The sequence below is a fragment of the Opisthocomus hoazin genome, chromosome 4 (assembly GCF_030867145.1).
Source record: "Opisthocomus hoazin isolate bOpiHoa1 chromosome 4, bOpiHoa1.hap1, whole genome shotgun sequence".
Taxonomy (NCBI): Eukaryota; Metazoa; Chordata; class Aves; order Opisthocomiformes; family Opisthocomidae; genus Opisthocomus; species Opisthocomus hoazin.
The window spans coordinates 792,966-807,760 of record NC_134417.1 but is presented as its reverse complement, the minus strand read 5'-3'; the positions used below and the strand labels follow the sequence as shown (position 1 = coordinate 807,760).

The 14,795-nt window shown below is 43.5% G+C and overlaps 1 protein-coding gene across 1 annotated transcript in view; it reads right to left on the bottom strand.

The window, feature by feature from the left end:
• PIK3CB (phosphatidylinositol-4,5-bisphosphate 3-kinase catalytic subunit beta) overlaps positions 1-14,795 on the bottom strand; it is a 290,809-nt gene that overhangs the window by 166,199 nt on the left and 109,815 nt on the right. Inside the window, exon 2 of the mRNA XM_075417523.1 lies at positions 10,115-10,249. The gene's annotated coding sequence lies outside the window, so the exon portion shown is untranslated. The remainder of the gene's footprint in view (positions 1-10,114; positions 10,250-14,795) is intronic.

Genomic DNA, 14,795 nt, shown 5'->3' with positions numbered 1-14,795 from the left:
TTGTTTTGAAATTAGAGGCTTTACTTTGCATGCTTCAGTTACCTGAGAAGTGCAATATGCTCCTACTTCTAAGAGGATAAACTGCAAATCCACAGAATGTGAAGGTCGAAATGTGTAAGAAGAGTTGAGGAGACAGTCAGCAACCACAGAACCTTCTCTGGGCCAAAAGCTGGTTAAGAAATATCACAGAAGAGAGAAATGATTGCACCAAGGAAGAAGAGAACTAGACAGCATGGTGGCAAACCTAGTAAAAGAAAGATTAAGGTGGCTACCCAAGAGCTGTTCTGAGCAGAGACCACCACCATTTGCACTGGAGATGCTGTACTCTTTCCAGCGTAAAGATGAAGTCCACAGAGCTAATAATGATTCTCAGTGCTGGAACTGTGAAACGGTTCATTTAGACTCAACACATCAAGCAGATTCATGCTTTTTTTTTGGTTAATTCTCTGCAAAAGTGAGCTAGAAAATGCAAGGGCACATTTTAATCAAATATGAAAAAATACATCTGAATTTTCCAGGAGGCTCTTTGCATCAGGGATCCTGTAAGAGTCACAGGGATCTAGTCAGGAGAGGGAAGGACAGGATGTCCAGCCCTGCAAGGAGGTAGTTCTTACAATGATCATCTTATACAAGTCATGACAGAACAGTTAATGTTTGCGGAACTTATCAGATAATCTGAAAACAAAGCAGAAAAAATGGAAAAGGTGATTTGCTGAGAATTTTGCACTCCTGACATCCAGAGTGCTGCAAGATCCACAGCCACTCACAACAAGTTAGACCTAAAAATACTCCTTTCTCAAAATAAACCTGCCACACCACTGCTGACAATGCAGGCTCCTGTCCCCCACCTTTGGATTTACAGCCAGAGCTGCAAGAGCTGATTTTTCTGTTTGGTTGTTGTTCAGACAGCCAGATACAGTGATTGATGTCACGAGAACTCAAATAGCATGACAATTCTTTTCTAACCCTAGAAGCGTTGATTTCCTAGTAAGCTTGTTCGATTCCCTAGGCAAACCCAGAGGACATGCTGACTTTGTCTCGTTTCCCCTCCCCCAGTTGCTTTTTTACAAAACTCCAGTAGAGCCTTAACCAAAACAACATGCTGATAGGAGAAGCTGTCTGCATTCCTCTTTTGCAGTTCACCTTACACTCTACATGTTACTTGAAGATAAGCTCTTCTAGATGCCAAAAAAACTCCAGCAAGAGGTGAAGGCTTCCCCGCAATGGGTAGAGCACTGCACAATTTTGTCAAGTTATTCATTGCATTCTTTGCTTGTGGATCCCCACCCTCAGTGTAATCCCTGCAGCCGCTCCTCTTCCAAGTGACCCCAGCACTCCTTCTGGGCGGGAATAGCCCATTTCAAACTTGACTATTAGGCAATCAGCATCAGGTACTGCATTCACTTCTTTATTTTCACACTCCTCCCTCTGCCCGGAAAGCAGCAGCCAGCGAAGCTGACACCTGCAACAGGCCCACTCCTTCCCCCGAGAGGAGGCAACGTCCAGGGGGCTTCATCCATTTCCAGGGAAAGCACCCTCAACTTCTGGGACCTTCGGAGTGGGAAATGGAGAGGGGAGGAATAACACCTCTATCTGTATTATTTCAGCTTTGCTCTAGAGAGGTGCTCTCCACAAACAGCCGGCAAAACCATTTTAACGACAGTAGAAGAAAACTGCTTTCTCCCCAACACATTTATATGCACGCACGCACACACAACAAATAGAGAATAACTGCAAACGAAACACAGATGCACGGAAATTTGCACTCCCGAATAGGTGCTAAGCAGCAACAAATGCTGCAAAAACCTAAGGTATGTATGGAGGAGCTGACAATGGAGGGAATCGGTGTTTTCTGACACAATTCAACCTTCCCTTTCAGCATACACGTTTTATGACTTTTTTCCACGGAAGGCAGGTTCTCATCATCCCCTAATCTCATAGCGGGTGGTATGGCAAAACAGAATTCAGCTTCCAGAAACGGTGTCAGCTAGAATCCTTCAACTCGGGACTAGGAAAAAAAAAATAGAAGAAATCCATGAATCTCAGAACAAAAGTCTGAAAAGCACTGGGAGAAGGAATTACACTCAGCCTTAAAGCAACTCTTTGTGTCTCCAAAAGAAGGTCCCCTGGAGCCTGCGTGATTTCCTAGGCTTTTCTGAAATTCCCAGCTCAGGCGTTACTGTGAGCTTTCTCAGGGGAAGGATTACAGTCTGTACATAGAGGGACGTGGACAGCAGGAGCCTGCGCCTACTCTGGAGCTTACTGCAATGTTATTAATAAATATTGCTGGTGGAATTAACTGTTCAGCTCTAAACTGTTCTTCTGACCTGAGAAACAGAGGTCTCTTGCTTTGCATTTAGAAATGGCAATCAGCAAAAAAAAACCCCACAGCTCTGAGGGAGAATGCAAAGATGAGGTGAAAACACCAGTGGATGAACACATAGTAAAGAAATTATATGGATAAGACTGCCTTGTGGAATGCAAGTCCTTTAAATGCTAATATCAAATAGAATAAAATTCCACTATTTCTACCTGTTTTCAATGAATGCACAGAACTGACACATCGTGCAGATCACAACACTTCCAAAGGAGCCATCTGATTCTGAATTACAACATAAATAACTGTAGTAGGTTATTAGTTAGTGACTCTTATCCAAGTTGCGCAAATCTTCAGACGTGTGGAAATGAATTAGCTTTAGTATATCTTTTTCAATGAAATGTTAATGCTCGTTAAGTCCATAGCAATATTTCTTCTACCCACTTCAACATTAATTCAGAAAATCTGAGGCAGGTAAAGCCTGGAAAGAGTCACTTCACCAAAACACCACCACTTCTGCAGTGGAATCCAAAAACTGCTACGAAAACAAAGCAACACTGCAAACTTTTTTTTTAATAGTGCAATTTTTTTTAGCTACCTTTAATCTAATTATTCAGTTGTTTTCTCTAGGCAAAGATTAAAATTTCTCCAAACCACATTAAGATTGGGAAACAACTGTAAGTCAAATAATTTCTTTTGGGCTGGTTCAAGGGCTGCTTGAGTAGAGCTGGGTGGCAGAGTCTGAAACTGAATTTGCTCATTTCCTCCTTTATTAACGCATGAAGTCAGCTTAAAAGTATTACAAATTCTGGGTTAGCAGAGTTTAATCTCCCCCTCCTTTTCACATGTGTGCATGTTCTGCGAGTGTACAGTTCTTCTCCTTAATAAATATTTAAAAATATATGCTGCACAAGAGAAATCTCTCTATATGTCTTGTGTTGGACAAGCTAACACTTCCCCATGTATTACTTGGGAACATAGAGCTGTTGAAAGCAGTATATCACAAGGATAAAAAAGAGCAAATATTTACCAGATAAAGAGACTGAATGTCACACTTTTTTAATGCAAGAAGCAATGTGACATTGCTCATTTAATCTGGGCTCTGCTAATTGGTCTATTGCACAAGGAAAAAAATCTTTGGGAGTCCTTCTGGGAATGTCTCACATCATTCCCTATCAGCTGTTGACATACAAATACTCTGGTAATGAAAATATTTTCATTCCTTCATAACAGCATTCCCTGTCCTGTTTAATCTTATTTTCTCTCTTTCTAAAAACAAGCTTCTGTGTGGGATTTCTGAACTCACGGACCTGATGCCATATATCAAAAAACATCCCGTGCTCCTGTCAAACTTGCTAGGAGTCCACCCAAAAGAGAGCAAAAGGGAAAAAGCCCAAGGATTTAGAGTAATAACATAGGATTTTAAACACCATTTGAAATTCATCTCTAGTCTGTATCATGTCAAAGGACTGTGAATGCAGCCGGACTAGAACTACGTGGCATCCGCACTGCCTTAGAGCTGCCACCGCTAGCAATCGTGTGCCTGGCGCCGGATCCAGCCCCAGGCTGCAAAGGGGCAGGTTTGCAAGTTTCCAGAAACACTGCAAAGCAGAATATTTCAGCCAAGTTTTACAGCTATCACTATAATGAAGGACAAACAGCTGGAAATCCAGGGTGTCCTCTGGGCCTCCAACCAGGCTTTTCAAACGCATGGTTCAGGCTCAGTAACCATGAGGACATCAGGCTGTACTACTGGAGGTGGCAAAGCGGTGTTGAAAAGACTGCTAGCAACTCCTCCCACGCGCGCGCCCCTGTCTCTAAGAGGGCATCAGCATCTCCATGGCAGACCCCTCTGCAGAGGCTGCACTATCCTCTAACAGCAAATCCTACTTGGGACGATTTTTACTTGCAGCATGCTACTTCTAACCATTTAAAGCCCCACTTTGCGCTCAGGCTGTTAACTCCGGAGAGAAGATCACATTCTGCTGTGTGCGAAATCCACGCAGAAGAGTCATTACTCATCTCCGACCAGTCACTCTTGGAAATACAATTATTTCAAAAGTTGCTACATTCACACAGTGGTAAATACCTCTCTTCCCCCGGTAAACTCCATACATAAACTTTGCTCTTACATTATTTGCCTTTTTCATATATTTGTCTCCATTACCACAGCTCCTCCAAATTCAAGGTCTGAAAGCCGGCGCAAGCTCCTGCTCCTTCCTTCCCCATCGCGGTCCCCCTGGGACTGGTGCCTCCACCCCCACCCTGCTGCCCAGGTTGTACATTCCTTTCCGCGCCCTATCACTGTCACGCTCCCTCCTGGAAGCAGGTGCAAGAAGATTAAAACCCCGCTCATTCAGCTGGGATTTTCATCTGTTTGCACCCTCCTCTCTGCCACTCCTGTATGTCAACATCTCCTGAGCAGCAGGCGGTGGGAAGGCGCGCTCTGTCAGCTCGTGGCTGCTGTTCACAGCGAGCAGCGTTTCGTTCTGAGGGACAGCGATATCAGGAGATAGGGGAAAACTTGAGATACAAAGGCAGCGCTTAAATTTGGGGTTTTTTTTGCCTTAGAAAGCACATATGTGTTTCGTGAAAACTAAAGTTTAATTTGAAATGTCAGTGTTAACACATCCCAAAGAGTGTTATTTTAATTCTTTTTTTCAAAAATGCATGAATTCTATGTTATGCTTTTTAATTCTTAGGTTGTTCATGGTATGAAGATTGAAATATTGTACCAGTTTTGGTTTTAGTCATTATGTCATTTTATGTCAACACAAACAGAAGACTTTGACCTGGAAGAGGGATCATTCCATACTGAATGGTAACCGCATGTAACATTTTAAAAACAAAGACAGTGTAGTGACTGAAACCTCCTTCCACAGTATTACTGTGTCACTGCAACTGATGCTGGGAAACAGCATTATAATCCTTACATAGCACTTGAAAAATCCCAAAACATTTCTGCAAACATCTTTTTCCTGAAAATTCCTAAAAGTGCAGAAATGTTTTGTCTCTGCCCCTCTCACTCTGAATCAAAGCAGCCTGTATCCTCTCGCCCCTGGTTTCACTTGACAAAGTCTCTCGCAAACAGAGTTTCTGTGTTTCTCTGATCACCCAAGCACGTGCCCGCTTTGGACTTGTGGTCGCTGTTACACAAGTACCCACCTGTGCGGGACGGAAGCCTCGGCTCTCTATACGGAAGGAGCTTCCGGAAGCCCTCGGGGGAGGACAGGCCTCGCAGGAGGATGACAGGTCTGCAGGGGGATGCACCTCAGGATGGCCGTTCCCCACGACTTCCAGGAGAGCCCCTGGTGCGCTGCTACGTGCAGTTAGCACCCACACAAGGACTCCAGGAAGAAGAGACGTTCCTCAACAGGTTTCTATGGGCAGGCAGACCTTCAGAGCTAAAGCTGTTCAATAGCAAGGTCACATCCCAAAACCAGTTAAAAAAAACTTGTGAAAGCTGATGGTTTCATTCCCTTTCCTAGCCAAGTACGGGCTGCACAAGTGCAACCAGCTGGAACGGCACCCTCAGAGGCAGCACCGGCAAATAACATGGATCTGGGTCATTTTCTCAGCTCTGTAACCGGATCTCTCTGGCAAGACTGGAGGAACGCATTCTGGAGCTGGGACCCTTTCCTGTTTGCTGTCTGCTGCCGCAGAAGCATGGCACGAGACCGGTCAGCAAACAGAAGCTGCCAGAGCAAAAAGGGTGTACGCACTTCTCCATCGCATTACAGGGTTTGTTGGAGAGGGAAGGACGACGTGAGCAAGAATAGCCATAGAGATTGGCCCTAACTTCTCAAAGATATCCTCTGAATTTTTTTGTGAGGAGGCACTTATTTCAAATGTGATAGTTAGGCTAAAAATGCACAGGTGAGCACACAGCTAAAAACTGAGCGTAGCCAAATGCACTTTTTAGAGCTTTTTGGTCACACACTTGCACAGGAGGGTTTCTAACGGGTGAATCAGTCAGACCTCCTTCCGTCGTGCATTTCTCCTGCATTCCCCACGCATCCACAGGGCTCCCACCCGCAGAAAACACGAACGGCCAGCGAAGGGCTGGTTTGCCGAAACACAAGGCACCAGGCTGGCCTTGTCCCCAGGGCGTACCCAGCTGTCCCGACACCCAGGCTCGACCTCCTCTGCTGCGTGGGTTCCGTCTGCTCTCCAACCGGGCCGTCTCCCCAGCGGGAAGCGACGAGGGCAGAAGGGGGCATCCGCAAAGCGGCGACCGGCAGCAGCAGGACTGCGGGGAGCCCCCGGGGCAGCTGCCACCTGGGACCAGGCCCAGCCCCAGGGCAGTCCCTGGGTAGCAGCCCAGCCCCAGCCCCGGGTAGCCGCGGAGCCAGCGCTCCATCAACAGGTGAAAGCACCAGGCAAACACCCAACATGGGTACGGCGGTTCCTCTTCTGAATAGGAAAAGGATCTTTGCAGCTAGAAAAATCTACTAGAGCGTGCAACAAAAGGAAATAATACACTCGTAATGCTGAGAAAGATTTTGCGAGGCTGTCTGAATGTAGCCAACGATTAGGGAAAAAGTGTGTATTATTTTCCCCTGTCTAATCTTACATGCCAGGAAAAAAGAAATTTAAATTTCTGTTTAAAAGGAAGTTATTATTTCAAGATTTACTCTTTCAAAAGTAAGCCAAGAAGTTTGGCAATGTAAAACATTGTTCCAAGCAGACACCAATTCACAAGAAGTTCTGGCTTTGTTAGGTAGGACAGAGTGAGGAAACTTAACTGATGGGTTTCCAATTGCATGCGCTTGTATTAAAAATACCACCATTGCAGACAATCTCGCAGTGCTTTCAAACAAGTTCCTGTGAAATCTCCAAAGCCCCTCTCGACATTTCTTAAAAACAGCGAGGACAACATGCAGTCAAGGAAAACCTACAGCACTGTTGCATTTCCAGCTCTTGGTACGGACCACGCTGGTAAGCAAACGCTTTAAAATACACACGTTGGAAAACATTTGTTGTCACCCCTGCCCCAGGTGCTGCCAAGCACCGTGACCTGGCCATGAAGTGCTGAGCATGTGCTCCTTGCCCATGCTCTCCCAAGTCCCTTGCAGAATTTCTACCTTAAATTGCGGAGTCCACCAAGGTCAGGGCCTAAGGAAATAGCTGCCCTCTCCTCATCCATGCATTTCAGGTGCTTGCGTCAGAGTCCCCTTGGCTTCAACAAGAAAGCTGCACAAGGCACCTCTGTGCAAGACAGCACCAAATTATGCCCAGCCTCCCGCTGATGCCTGGCTGGGTGGCGATGATGCCCACCATGCTGCTGGTACTAGGATAGAAGCAAACCACAGAGCTGTTGCTTAGCTCCCTCGATTTCAGCCATTCCTGCCTATATCCTCACCTCTGCTTCAGTTTTTGCCTCACATCTCCTAATCTGGCCCCTGCTTTATGCTCTCCGACATTGAAAAGCCCTATGACAGCCACAGCCAGTCGCTGGGTCTTCCCTGGAGGCACATAATCCCCGGTCTAAAGAAGTGTCCACCTGCAGCCTCCTGTTGCATTCCCTCACCTCCCCTGGCTTTAATATGATCAAAATACATGATTAAAACACAACCCTCACCCCAGCCCAAGAGCCAGCACAGGCATGTGTCGCTCTCTAAGTCAGAAAAAAAGAATAAGAGAGATTCCTCTTTCTCTTCAGCCCCACTCATGCACGAGACTGTTTAATATTTAATCTATATTTTAAGGTGGCATTACAGAAAAGCTACATGTATCCTCAGAGAAGAAGCTTTTAAGAAGTTGGGCAGTTCTTCAGGATATATAATCGTACTAATTTTAATATGAGGTGTGTGCCATTTAGGCTTCTACAGTCTGAAAACCTACTCTTGCTTGAAAAGTCACATTTTTCCTTTAAAGGAAAAAGGAAAAAAATATGTTTGTCCTTCAGAATCCTGAGATGTTTTCACTGATCTTTTGTTGACCATTTTGTGAACTCAGAAGCCTGATGTCAGTTACTCTATAGAAAGGATACAGACTGTTCTACCATGACTGGAATTATTTTTAAACACTTCCCCCTCACGGACCAAATCCTTGGAGGCTAAGCGGGAAGACAGACCAAGTGGGTTTATATCGAGAACAGAATAACTTACAAGAATTTAGTTCAGGAAAAAATAAGGAAAGTGTGGTTAAAAAATGCAGGTTATACACGTTCATGGCAGAGGTATTTTGACAGTGTCACGGGAGCCAAGCAACAGCTTATTTCTGGATACAAAAGCTCGGGTCAGACATTTCAATCAATGCGCACGCATGCCAATTTGCATCCCAGTCAAACTACTGGCAGATTGATACATCCTCATGATTATTAATAATTATGTCGTTGCTGGAATTATCCCAGCTATTTCAAATATCCACTCCAACCCTTGCTGTCGGAGATTTCTTTGCACATATACAGAAACTTTCCTTTGCATTGAAATTCCAGGCGAAGCGTCTCTGGAAGAAAACAAAATGAAAGCAAGCAAACAAGCCTTCCCCTGCTCGAGTAGCTCAGCCACAAAGAACAGGGAGAGAAAAGCTACTGGAACGACTTGGGACAAACCACAGAGGACACACAATCTGTAACTTCAGAACAGAATATTCATGGCAGTACACAAACCCAAAGTAATAGAAACAGGTTTCATAAGGTTTAATCTTAACTGAACAACATCGATTTTTCATCTGCTTTTTGCCTCAACTTGCAGATTTTAATCTCAGATTGATTTCAGCCTCTCGGATTGAGATAAGAGGTGACTATAGGCCTACCTATGGGGGTTACAGAGAGAAACAGCTGAAGCCAAGCAGAACTTAGGATCAATGATAAAAATACCAGAAACAAACAAATAATGCTTTCCTTTAATTCACTTTCAAAACACTCATAAGCAAAACATAATGGCAAACAAAACCATCCAGCATTTGTAGCCAGCTGTATCCTTAATGCCAGGTTGCAGATACTTGCTCTCCAAAAAGATGTTCTCTCACTTGTCTCTCCTGCAGTTCTCCTGAGAACAGTCAGAAGAGTGAAACTGGAATTGGCTGCTATGGCACTGATGCCCAAGCAGCATTCCTGTTCTGTCACATGCACCTACACCCTATACTCTCTTTCCAAACAGAACACTCCTCCTGCCAGCTTAACAACACCGCAAACATTGCCTAGTAGTTCCAGTCTCACTAAAGAATACCAGTTTGAACTCTACTACACTCCAATTTTCTTTCTTTTTGCAATGTCTGGTACTTCTGAGAAAAGCTCTCACAGCCACAGAAGACTGCAGCTTCTACGTTGCGAACCACCAACTATTTCGCTTAAAAAGTGAGGGGTTGTAGCTCTTGTGGCTGCAGAGGGAAGTAGAAAATGATAAAACGCAGTAAAATAGGTTGCATCGAGATACTTTTTAGGTGAATCTCGTGATTTGGGGACTTTACAAAAAACTGAAGAAACTAACTCTACAGAAGTGCAAGTATACAAGACTACAACAATAAACGCACTCATTGTAAATTTACAGCTAGCAAGGATGAGACTGTATTGATGCCACCTATCCTGGAAAGCAGAAAGAGCATAATTTAAGGATATATGTTACACCTCTGGCCTATTAAATTTCTCTTTCAGATTTTGAAGAAAACAAATTTGTAATCCTTCAGCACTGTCAAGTGACTATTAGCAAAATTAAAATAGAAATTTTGTGTGCTGCCCACTGCAGCAGAAAAAATGAACTCCCAGCAGGGACAAAGCTGCGCGTTCAGGGTTTGAATCAAGTCACCTGAACTTTGCTACAGACCTCGATAAAACTGAACTCAACACTGTACCTGACAGGGTCCCTGGGTCACTGGAAGCAGGCTGTCTCCCAGATGTCACATCTTGCAGAACCTTGTCATATCCTTCCTCAGGACCCTTCCGAAGGGGTGTGCTTTCCGAGAGGTTTCTCAGCTTGCTGAGGATGTCTGCTCAAGAAAAATACACACTTCTTTCAGTAAACAAATGCTATGTCTTTAGTAAAGAATTTGTCTTCAGGCGTTGAGTAATCCTATTTATATACCTGGAAGCATGACAGAGTATCTATTTTTTTCCCCACTAACAGCACAGATTTATTCCACTTTTAACATGGACTACCATCTAGAAGGCATTCCTTACCAAAGCTGACAATTTATCAGATGTTACACAACTGTTGTAGTTTTCAATTTTTTTTTCCAAAGTGCAGCACAGTTTCTGTGCAACTCTTAGGTAGAATTGTTGAAATATTAAATCTCTAAATTTACCATGGGCTCTTGACAAAATCTGTATTTACCATTCATACACTGAAATGAACAGAATAATATTTTTACACAACTTGAAACAAGTACACACATTCTTTAGTGAATGCATAAGTGTATTTCAAGTTACTGGCACTGAGAATAAGACAAGAAAAATTCAGGCGATAAAACCCATCAAAAGCATTAGTAAGATTTCTGTAACTGCCTTATTTTAGCCATCTGAGAGTGTTAGATCTCTAGAGCAGAATCTGCATCAGCTCCCACTACCCCAGTGTCTGGACACAGAAACTTTGCTACAGGCTTCCAGCGCCGAAGCGAAGCGCGGAGCTGGGAGGTGAAGAGTGGCTGCCCAGCTGCCATGCAGTGAGCAGGAGGAGGTCACGTAGATTTTCACTGCCTTAAACTTAACTCAGGCATCCACTGCTCAGTCACTGGCCCTCACACACGGAGTGAATTTCTTTGCATTCGTCTTGAGGATTAAAAGTAATAAAGCCCACTTACACACCAAAGTAGTAGAGTTAAGTATGAATAGTATATGGTGTAAGACAAGACAAAGATACAATCAATCCCAGTTATGCTTTTAATATGTATTGCAAAATAGGCTTCACTTGAACTTCAGCCAATTCATCATTAAATGTTTGAGGTTCCAACAGGGGTGCCGAGGTCACAGCCCAGCCCATCTGCACAGAGCTAATCCCGCAGTCACAGCCTTGAAAGCGCTTCCATTATATTCACATGCAACTTAAAGAAAACACTCAACTTTTTCATTCTTTAAAATGCATTTAGATCTTTTAGGGGTCCTACTGAGATGAAGGCGAAATCCGTGGGGATGTGCTCAGCTTGGTTAGACCTTCACTGTCAGAGGAACACCCGTAAGGACACCGGGGCTGGCGGGCTGGCCTGCTGAACTGGCTTCTCTTTCTAGCTTCGGAATTACGTAGGGAGTAACTAGAACAGGAAGCTTCTCCCCCTGCCCCCCAGCTTATTACGTGATTTCCTGCCAGTCCTTAGAAAAAGCAACTCGTTGCTCAAAGCCTGAAGAAGCTGTGAGTGGCTCACGCCTGGGCTGGGAACAACAGGAAGGGAAGGACAAGCAGAGCTAATTGGCCTTTTTACACTTCTACACTAGGGCAGCCGGCGTGTCCTAGATAAGCTTTCTTCACTAGTGATACCCTGTCGGTCCCTTCCTCTCTTTCATTCTGCTGTGCCTTTAAACATGATCATGGCAGATGTGGTCCTGGCCAACGCCCACGGGTGACTTAACGACCTTCTCCGCATACCAGCACTTGGGGAAGCCACGTTTAAATCTGGTCCCTCCACCATTTCCCATGCACAACAGAAATCAGCCATTTTTCCAGTGGCCTCTTCACCTAACTAAAAAAACCAAACCAGCACTAGAAAGACCACCTAATAAGAGAGTATTTGACTCAGCCAACAAGTGATACATGTTTCACTGACAGAATTTATGGTTATAATTTGTCAAAACACACACTTCTCAGAGTGATCTGTCTAAAACTATAATGTTGTTTATACTTTTTTCTGAAAAAGGTACATTTCCAATGGCAGCCTGGTAAGACAATCCCATACACAGAGTTTGACAGCTAGACAGCCAACCAGCTGGTACTGTACACTGGGTTCCAGCAGTCCCAGTCACAATACAGGATCGTGCTATGTCCACACAGCCGACGCGTAGGCACATTTTTTCCTGACATAGACCCTAAATGATCCTTCAAACAACTAAGCATTCACACTGCTTTAACTGCAACTGCATAGCAACTATTCCTCTCTATTTTCATGTTCTGCTGCCAATATGGAAACATAAAAAAAGTGTACAAATTGTATTACTACCTACCCAATTTACTGACAAATCCACATGTTTAAAATGCTAGACAAAGCCCATTACAAAAACCCTCGCTTTTATCAAATTCTAGGAATTATTTGTAACAAGTCAATGAGCATTATCACAGTGACTTTGGCCCCGAGTGACACTTCCAAACCTCAAACCATCCTTAGTGCTCAACACTGAATCGCCCCCATTGGTACCCATCCATTCTGAAACAAAGACTCCAGGATACGACACACCATGCTTGATGCTTTCCAGTGCCACTGGAATAAGGCAGCTATTTCACAGGTCCCATCAATAACACTCCAACACTCCAGTGTAACATGGGCCTTTCTTCTGAGCAGCATGACAGTGTCAAGGCACATTCCATGTGACGTGAGGATGAAGGAGTTGCAGTACCTGATAGTAGATTAGTTGCTGAACATTGTTTGTTTATGCAGTAGGTTACTCCTCTCCAGGGGTGACCTCACTCACCCTTCTTGACTAGAATCCTGTCATCTGCAGATTTAATACATACTCTCTAGCCTTTCAGCTGTGTTTTTGATGGATATGCCATACCCAGGATCTCCGAAATCCCACCCAATATATCCTTCCATCTGACAATGAATTGCTGAGAACTTCTTGAATATAGGTGGATGCTTCTCACACATGCTGTAGTTATTCCACAAGGATGTACATTTTCTAGCCTTTCCAGCTTTCAAAAACACTATGAGAACATTACACAAAAAAAAAAAAAATGTTCACCACACTTATACTTCCTGCTCTGCGCTGTACGTAGAGCAAAGGTTGATCGCACGTCCTGGAAACACATACTTGTGGAGGTGACAACAATGTTGCCATCATTTATGGAAAATAAAAAGATCTCAGCAGAGTTTTAAAAAACCCACCATTATTTTAGATACGGAGTGTAAGAATAAAGGAAGATGAACACACTGATTTTTTTCTTTTTTAGTCTTTGACACATCACACTTCTGTCTAATTATTTTAAAAACACATTTGTTGTGAACTATCACAAAGTTCGTCCATCCTGAAGAAACAATTTGTGCAATGTGTACACACTGGAAGGGGGAAGGGAAACAAAAAGCACAACACGGAAAATTCACATTCCTCTACCAACAATCAAGCCTTTCCAGTAAAATGTTCCAATGGTTATACTTCATCTAACAGTTAAAGATGTTTCATTCTGCACTGAAGACAGGCACTTTTTCTGTCTCCTACAATATGTTTCTAATTTAAGTTTGAAAAAAATATTTCCATTGTGCCATGTATGTGGTAACTCAAAACCAAAATGAAAGGATTAAAATCAGGGCTGCGCAGAATGGTTTAAATTAAATTCAGGTAGTGGGGAAGACTGCTGTATCTGGCAAGCTCTCACTTTCTGAGCTTTCTGGCCAAGAGGCAAGATGAAGCATAACAATCCTTACCTGCCAAGTCTACAGCAATTTTGAGGCTTTTATTCATCCCTTAAAATAAAATGTTAATGCTTTTGGAAGCTTGCCTACCCATACAGTAGATCTCACCTGTCTTTTCTTGATCTTCACACAAATGTACTATAGTACGTACGCTTCAGTAATGACTGAAAATGTTCTCAATCCTTTTTTTTTTTTTCTAAATACATGGTATTTAAAACTTATTGCCCATTACACTTCAATGGAAGATGTGACTAAATCCTACAGGTATTTTGAAAATCTCAGCTAATTGGTTACAAATTGTTGCTAGCAACATGGCGTATGAAGAGCTGAAATTTGGACTCTGGAATGCCCTTTTCCCATCTGTCACTCTTCTCACATTTATAACACCTCTGCTGTCCCCACACAGTCTTCCTAATTAAACCCTCACCTCCCCAGGTGGTTCTGTTTGTGATACCACAAACTGATATATTTATGATTCATATTCTTCCTACATCCAACAGGAAATCAGCCCCAAGGCTTCCCCAAACACAAAGTTATGTCTCTGAATAGACTGCTCTTGGCCAAGGAAAGAAAGGATAAGCAGAGCTCTGTCTTTCAGAAAAGGCATTGGTGTTGAAGAATTAAGAGTTTTCACCAGCTTCTTAGGAGATTACTTAAAATAGTAATATTAAATTATTTTTACAACCATTGGGGAAGAAATGAAATATGTAAATAATACGTAGATCTCTCCAGAGCTTTCTTCTAGTTTTATATGAAGTTTAAAGATTTTCAAATGGTACCAGTAATAAAACAATTTAGTAAGAGCCTGGCCTAATAAGACCACAGTTAATCTGTGCAGACCCTCTGCCTTAAGGGAGTGCTTTGTTCCAAGCCAGGGAGTTCCCAGACTTCTCCTGCCGCATACACAAGCACCAGCAGCAGCACACCCCTTCACTGGCAGCACCGGCTCCTGCTCGTTTGCCAGGCTGTGTGCCATTCTGAA